The sequence below is a fragment of the Cystoisospora suis genome, assembly GCF_002600585.1.
Source record: "Cystoisospora suis strain Wien I chromosome Unknown contig_1033, whole genome shotgun sequence".
Taxonomy (NCBI): Eukaryota; Apicomplexa; class Conoidasida; order Eucoccidiorida; family Sarcocystidae; genus Cystoisospora; species Cystoisospora suis.
This window is the reverse complement of record NW_027153834.1, coordinates 45,979-54,203: the sequence shown is the minus strand read 5'-3', so window position 1 is coordinate 54,203 and position 8,225 is coordinate 45,979. Positions and strand designations below refer to the sequence as shown.

The following is an 8,225-nucleotide window of genomic DNA, read 5'->3' as shown; positions in this document are numbered from 1 at the left end:
GAAGTGTCTTGATTGAAGAGGGGGAAATCTGACTGACGCTCTGGTTCAGAAGGAACGGTACGGGGATGGTCTTCTGAGGAAGGCAAACTCACTGAACACGTTTGGGGGGATGGAGACGATACAGGACCAGGAGGAGGAGGAGGAAAAAGAGAAGAACGAGTGGCAGTAGTAGTTGCCGTTTGTGCATGCATTTCCTCTTGGGGTTGAGGTCCACTTGAATCTGTTGTTAGAGAGATAGGAGGCGGGGGTGTATTTCTTGGGTGAAATGACGAGGAAGACGAGATCGATCTGAGAAGACTTGAGAAAGGTGTCTCCGTACTAACTTCTCCTGCTGGACGATGATGAGGAGAAATGGTCTCTAAACCCCCGTCTCTTCTATCAGGGGGGTGACCTCTTGGTTGAGATGGAGAGGTTCCTCTCCCCTCAGGTGCATGATGTACACCACTCCTCCTCTGTTCATTTGTATCCCTATGTGAAGAATCGCTCCGAGGGACATTCTGAACTCCTCTTAACACACGAGTCTCTTGTACAGATAAAACGATCGACGGTCGGTGTGGCATAGAATTTCGAGTACTAGGCACTGGGCGAAAATTCCGTACAACTAACACACGAGGTTGATCAGAAACACCTGGGGGAGGGGTGTCATCTCTTCTTCTACCTACCTCGCCTTCTCGTCTCTGTCTATCCTGCAACTGAAACATCCTTTGTCTCCGAGCAAAACTACGTGAAAGACTTGGTGTCTGTGGTGGTGGGGGTCGCCGTCCTCTTCCTCCTCTGCTATCGAGAGAAGTAGTGGCTGTCTGCGAAGGACGGCTTCCCTGCACCGTCACTTGTGGGAAAGCTCGGACACGAGCACCAGCAAGTAATCGTCGTCTTTGAGATGGGACAGAGGTATCGCTTGAACTCGTTCCTGAACTGCTAGAAGCAGACAGATCACGAGGGAACCTGCTGCTACTCTCGTGATGTGGAGGTAAAGTTCTTAGCTGAGAGTGATCCCGGCGTCGCTTCCGCAGCCAACGAGGGCGTACGTACACCTCAGAGAAGAGAGCATGATCTGGCAACCACAGACGTCGACCCACCCGTTCAACGGGAAGGAATGACGAATGCGATTTTGAGAGATCGCGAACTTCTGACATAAGCTGATGGCAATACGATATCCTCTGTCTAGTTCTTGCTTGGATCCAGGCATCTCGTGTACTGTCTTGGGTGTTTCTTCTCTGAGAAAGGATGCCATGTCCCTTTCTCCTTTCTAACTGCGGAGTGCTTTCTCTTTTTTCCTCTTCTTCTGCATCGGCTCGTTTTCTGCTCCTCTCTTCCGGAGACTCTGATCGAATTCCTGTGCTAATCAGGTCTCGAGAACGTTCAGTCCCCAATGAATGACTGCATGCGTCTTGATCACTACCTGGACTTAGGCCTCTCGGCTTGTTGTCGCCTTCAGCCCTTCGACGTCTCCCTTTTCGATCTTCTCTACCGTCGCTTTCTTCCTCTTCTTCCCCCAGATGACAACGGATCCGCTGAGGCACTTCGCCATGCGGACTGTACATACAGGCGCCGTCGTCATCCTCCCGTTCTTGCCGGCCTCCTTCACACAAATCTCCACAATGCTCATCATCAGTTGAGTAGAAGCGCTCCGCCCCATCAGCAATCCTCGACCACACATCCACCCCTTTCTTGTCTAGACAAGACAGCAAGCTCAAGCTACGAAGCTCCGGTGCCAAACGGGACAACCGCTTTTTTCGACTTGTAGTCTCCGACTTCTCCGCTCGTCCCGGGAGTGAAGGAGGCTTCCTTCCCTCATCTTTCAAAACAGAGGTCGTCTCTTCATCTGACTTCTCAATCCCTGCTATTCGAGTCGCGTCTCTGCTACATGCAGCGGGGGATGAAAGGCTGATTGGCGGCCTCCTCCTGTCTGGTGGTCTTGAGCGGAGACAAGAAGTCCCATCTGCGGATGCACGTTGACCTTGATGTTCTTCCTCACGGGGAGTCTTGGTTCTCTTTTCCCCCCCCCCTCTTAAGACACTTATATTTCCGGATCGGCGAGAGGAAGAAGAAGAAGAAGCGTGCTCTCTTTCATCTCGTCTAGCATCGAAGTATCGCGACGATGCTTCCCTCTCCGTTCGGGGGAGAAGACCTCTCGCGTGACATGGTGATTCGTTTGAAATACTCTCTAGACAAGCGTGACGACTGTCAGTCACTAGCTTTGAAGAAGATGGCCTCTCCCGTCCGGAAAGAGTAGCCCGGGGTTGAGAAGCTTCTCGGGTTGGTGCTAGGGCATGCGCGGCCGCCAAGATGAGCTGTCTTGCATGCATGCGAGAGACCCGTTTGTGTAGAAAGGAAGATTGCGAGGGGGGGAAAGGTGAAGACCCGAGTGGATGAGATGTCCCCCCTAACGAAGAGGAAACCGCTGTCGACGGGGATTCGGAGGCCTTTGACGAAGTTAGAAGAGAAGAAGAGACACCTCTGCCAAGAGGAAAATGGCGTAGATCAATGAAAGAAAGATGATAGGTATTACTACCAAATACAAGAGAGGAAAAAAACCCAAATCTCGGGGCTGAAGAAGAAGATAGAGAACGTTCCACAATCGGAGGAAAAGGGTTGCATGTGACACTCCATGTCGATAGATCAGCAGAACAACATGAATACGAGGTTGGTTTCCCTACTTGATTCCTGTAGGAGAAACAACACATCCACATCATACAAATCTCGTCGAATCAGGATAAATTAACGCGAATCACGCCTCCTCAACTGTAGGTGACAATATCAACTCTTGTGCATGGTCAAAACTGCTCTCTCAATATATACAGTACGAGGACGTAGAGATGTGTTCTGTGTAGGTACACTCCCATCATGCAGGTGGACAAATCCATAGTGAAACTTCTCGCGCTAAGAGTATGGTAGGAGAGGGAACAGACGATAGAAATATATTTGTGGTCACGGCTACTGAGGTGTACAGGTGAAAGGTCAGAGAGAGAGAGAAAAAAAAACATACAAGAGACCAATGCATAGTCAGAGGAGAAGGAGAGGTGTCTCCTCGTCGCTTTCAAAGCCTCAAGATGGAAAGCTCGGTACGGGCACTCACGGTGGAAGTAGGTGAGAAGAGACCTCGCATGCACAGCAAGAAAAACGTGGGATAGACGCTCTTTCTGAAAACAAGGGGTGACCAAACGAATTCATACGTACATGCGTATGAGCCCCTAATAGACTGCATATACCTCCCTTATTCATCCATCACCGTTCCACAAAGAGACAGCAGCTCCAGACACCCAAGGATAGATGAGTGTACATGTATGCTCTGGACGTTCCATACAAATATATACAGATCTGTGTACATTGTAGGAGTGATACAGAACAACAGAGAAACGTAAGAAAGACGACATGAAACACGAGACAACGGAAGTAGTAGGATGGCGGCTCCCGATATCAGTGCTACCTCTAAGGTGAAGACTTGGGATTCAAGGCAGTCGATATTCCCATAGAGACTTCTCACAGTTACCACGCAGCAAAGCGACCTTCTAACTGGTGCGTATGTCTTTAAGGTGGCAGATGGAGCTTTCTCGTTTTTTTCAGCTTGTATGTAGAAGTGACGGTGGTCTATTCCCAAATTTGCCTATCAGCCCTTCGGAGTTCTCTATAGAAGAATTGACGAGTGAAGGTATGCATGCAGTCTTGAGCTTACTCTATCCAGACATCCGGTGTAGGAGTGTTGTATCGTTGTCTCTGAGATTTCTCTAGCTTTCGTTTTCTCTCAAGTCTCTCTCTGTTTCCTTCTTCTCGTGCTCTTCTATCTCTTTCAGCGGCCGTCATGGGCGTCTCCATCATTAGATCCTCTTCGTCAAATCCGGTCCGTGAGCTTGCTTGATGCACCAACGCAGTAGAAGTTGTAGAAGCCCCGTTATCACGGCGAAGAGGGCCGTGTTCTCCCTCGAGTTTGAGTCCCCTGTCTTCTGCTTCTTCTTCTTTCGCCTTCGCCTGTCTTCTTTCTTCTCGTTCTTTCCTTCGTTTCTCTCTTCGTCGCTTTTTCTCTCTACTGAGTCTCTCTCGGATCCCGTTGAGACTGAAGAGCATGACATCGCCTCCTCGTGTGGTGCATAGAAGGACTTCATCTCCTGCTAAAACTTCACAGGCAATATGAGTGATTCTTTGTCTCTTCTTACGACGTCTCCCTTCCTCTCCATCACTTGAGACGTCCTCATCTTCTTCCTCTTCATCATCATCTTCTGTGTCTTCTCTTCGTCCTCTACCGCATGACTTCTTTGTAGGGAGAATGATAGTATATCTCTCAGGAAGAAACCTTCGAGATCTTTTGCTCCCTCTTCCTCCCCCTCTTGGTTCTTTTCCCTTCTCTCCTTTATCATCTTTGTCTAGAGATAACCAAGAAGGTATATCATGATCTTCTCCTTCCTCTTCACTTGTTGAAGTGACCTCGCTCGTAGAAGGAATCTCTTCTATCCACCTCGACTCTGCTGCCCCATGTCTCCCCTGAGACCTGCGAGCTTCCTCGGGTGTATTGACAGCTCCCTCGTGTCCGTCTTCTGAGGAAAGAGGCGGGGCCCAAAGAGACACCTGCCCAACAAGGCCTTCTTTCTCCAGCCTAGAGCTTATGCTAGATCTTAGCTTCTTTTGAAGAAATCGAGGTTTCCTTATAAAGACGTCAGTTCGACATAGACGGCCGCAGGGTGTTCCCCGGCGTGTTAGAGGGAAAATAGACACACTCCCGACTGCGGTAGCTACGAAAAGGAGATCTCCTGATGGAGAGACAGCTAAGGTATTCGTAGCATCTTGAGGCAATGAAGTTGAAAGGTGAGAAGTAGAGGAACCAGATGACGAGGACGTAGGAAAGGAATCGGACCGAGAAGGTTTAACAGAGACAGAGAAGAGCATGCAAAAGTTGCGAAGTTTCGTCGCTCCTTCACGACAATCACGAGAAGGTGAAGGGAGAGACGGAGAGACAGATGAAGAGGCTTCATGGGTGGTAGGGGGATGCTGCTGACTCAGTAGTGAAACTGAACTGAAGTCCCTACCTAATAGATTTTCGAGAACATAAGGAGGTGGAGGGGACAGGGAGGTGAGTCCCGTAGAAGAAAAAGCCTGATAGAACGGATTCGTCGCCATCTTGATACCCGAAGGTGGGAGCTTTGCGTCAGATGAAATTTAGGAAGAAAACGACAAAAATAAGCCTGAAATGATGCTGTTCCAAAACAGGGGAGATGGAAAATAAGTGGCGAAGAGTAAACAAAGAAAAAAATCTTTCCGTGGTAGCGGGGAAATGAGAATATTTCTGGGAGTCGAGTCGACGAAACCGACAGGGAGAGGCATTTGAACCAGTCTTTCATCTCTCTCTCCCGCCATACACATTTTACACAAAAAAGAGAAGGATGGATATTCTTATCCTGGACTGAACTCCTTATTTCGCTGTGAGTGAAGTCGTTGTTTTTCTGCCTTCTTTCTATATATATCCATCATCTCGGTGACTTGGCATTATTTAGTGACCTACACACTTCCACGTGTGAGAGGAATATATAAATAGATGGCTTTTCACTCGTAAGACATCTGTCTGGTTGGCAATGCTCAAGTCTGTTAGAAAACGTGCATGTCGTGCTTGTTTCTCACAAACACGAAAGGACAGCTCCGCATCGGGGGAGTCCATCTCGTCAGAGAGCTCCTTTCTGTACAGCCCCTGAGGCGCGGAAGAAACACCTGGTACTGCACAATAAGACAGATGCAGCCTGCCTCTCTATGTCAAACAAAGACGAACTTTCCTTTGAAACTTCAGGAGAGTCGAAAACAAGCAACACTCCTACAGGTAGATGCTTTTTACGGTAATGTGTTCTCCCGACTCGGCAATCATACCACTGGATGGTTTCGAGTCCCGTGAGAGTGCGATGAATACGAGAAGGTAGGCATAAAGTCACAATTCCCGGAATGTGAAAAGCCAGCTCTCTCCGTTGAAAAAGATGAGGTGAAGACGGCGTACTAGCGACGTAGTGTGAATAGGAGGGAAGAGGGATGGGAGCGGGCGAACATGAGGCCGGATCCACCTAGAGGACTGCTGTTCGGAAAGGCAAGCAAGCCGGGCTGTATCCGCGGTGCTCAACTTCACACAAGAAGATCCGTGTTCCTTTGAACGTATGCTATCAACTCTCATCAAGGTCACACTCCCACGTCCAGAAAAAAGACAAGCACGACCCAGAAAAGTACAAGTTAAAGATTACTTCAAAGACGGCATAAAAGAAGACGACGGTTTGCGCGGAGGCCTAGGCCTCGTTCTCGGTCGATTCACCGATCTACGCGATTCGCAGGTCAACCGAGCACACTGCATGCACAGGACCAGTTCGCGAAGCGGGAACTTTTCGGTTAGTTTCCATGGGTTTCTTGTAAAAGCGAACGTCGGCGTTCGTGCAGGGAGACTGGTTTTATGGTCCGAACTGAAATAAAGAAAGATTATCCGGGCTTTTGAAGCATTCGCGGCTTGTTTCTCTCTCAGTCCCTCTCTGAATGCGCGGCCGAGGTAGTCGGAGATAGGGAGAGTCTCGTCGTAGGCCCAGCACACGTTTTCCCTCGGTGTTCTTGACGACCATCATTCGGAGCACTTTTCCTTCCGTTCGTTGACAAGAGTGCGGTTTTTTTTGTTGCCCAGTCCCCTTCATTGTCCCTTTTTCTTCGCTCATATTCCTAAACACGCGTCGGGGTGTTTCTCCCCTGGTCATCTTGTCCCGTGGTCGAGTGTGACGAGGAAGACGCTTGCTCAAGTACCAACAGTGGAGACATTTTTCCTAGTCACCTATCCCAGTTGTGGAAGACATGCCTTTCGAGAAAATAGGGAGCGGGGGCTGGTCGATCTCGACGGGCGATCTTCAAGTACGGCCACGCGGCACAGTTCATCTGGAGGGCTCTTCCGGCTAGTAGTAGCAGTAGGGAGAAGAAGGATGTCTACAATCTTGCTTCCGCTCAGCTAGACGTTTTGCGCTGTCCAGACTACCTAGGTACTGAGGACCAGCGGGTGTCTCTAAATGCCGTACCGTCAAAGCAGTGTCTAAGTCTCCGACCAGTTCGAAGGAGATTCCATCGTCAGTGCAAGTACATCACAGGATAAGGAACACTTCTTCTTCGTGAAGTAAGAGTGCGACATTGGCTTGGTGCCCCTCCACGTGACTTGCTAAACTGCTGAGCCATCCCGCTAGTCTTTTCGCCTGTGAAAGGACGCACATCCATCCGTCGTGATACCCTAGTCAAACAATCGACTACCGAAACTCCGACACCTAGTCTTTCCAACTTACGTTTCCCCCACCGTCCTTGTACTCACCCGTCTCCGCTTTGTCTCCTCGTGTCCCCCGAGCCTTCCTTTCCCCCCCCCCCTTCTTTCTAGGCCTTATCTACCTCTCCGTCCTAGGCTTTCGCTTTCCCTTCTCCCCTTTCCGGCGTCGGATCCTCTTTCCGAGCTGCTCTTCCGGAAGTTGTATAGTTCCACGGATCGGCTCTCTATATTGGAGAACCTCAATCCGACGAGGTCTCTCCATCTGTGGCATGAAAGAGGCCGGCTATTTACCATAGGGTCTTTACGTAGACACGTCTCGTTGCAGGTTGTGAAGCTCCTTCGCGGGGGAACTCATCGAAAACTTCGTGAGTTTCAAGAAGGAAGAATGATTAGGTCATCATCTTGTCAAAGACCGTCTTCTCTGTTCTGTTGTCACCGTCGTGTATCTATTTTTCTTGTTTTGCCATTTCTCTCTCCCATCTCCCCGTCGCCGTCTTCTACGGCAGCATCGGTAGGAGCGTGTAGCAAACTTCCTGCTTCTTCTGTTCCTTTTTTTTTCCACATTCCTCTGACTCACTTCAAACTCTCTTGAGAGAGAGGAATGATAACCTGGGGCTCTCGTTCTCTTCCATTTCACAGGGCAGGTGTATCCAAGGCTGGTTCATCTATCTCTTCATCAGATGAATTCCTTGTATCTTCTTCTTCTTCCTTACTTCCTTTCTCCTCTCTCAAGTTGTCGCGGTCTTCCCTGGCGTTTGCCTTTATACGCTTCTTTCAGATTATCGTTCTTCAGTTGTCTTATCCAGTAGGTTCCATCCACCCTCCTACCTCCTTCGAAGTGCCTGTTGTTTCTCTCCTTGTCCTTCCTTCGCACTTGCTGTGTCAGCCAGTCCCTTATTTATCGTCTGCTCGGACTTCTCCGACTCTGGCCGGCTTTCTTCTTCGTTACTCTCCTCTCGTACTTTTCCCT

General features: G+C 49.4%; 2 protein-coding genes across 2 annotated transcripts in view; one reads left to right on the top strand and one right to left on the bottom strand.

Annotated features, from left to right (window-relative positions):
• CSUI_002449 (transmembrane) overlaps nt 1–6,183 on the bottom strand; it is a 22,991-nt gene extending 16,808 nt beyond the window's left edge. Inside the window, exons 1-2 of the mRNA XM_068062650.1 lie at nt 3,677–6,183; nt 1–2,667 (exon numbers count right to left, since the gene is read on the bottom strand). The exon at nt 1–2,667 is cut by the window's left edge and continues 706 nt beyond it. The gene's annotated coding sequence lies outside the window, so the exon portion shown is untranslated. The remainder of the gene's footprint in view (nt 2,668–3,676) is intronic.
• Nucleotides 6,184–6,343: 160 nt separating this feature from the next.
• The window catches only part of CSUI_002448 (atp binding), a 9,885-nt gene continuing 8,003 nt past the window's right edge, over nt 6,344–8,225 (top strand). The window contains exon 1 of the mRNA XM_068062649.1: nt 6,344–8,225. This exon is cut by the window's right edge and continues 532 nt beyond it. The gene's annotated coding sequence lies outside the window, so the exon portion shown is untranslated.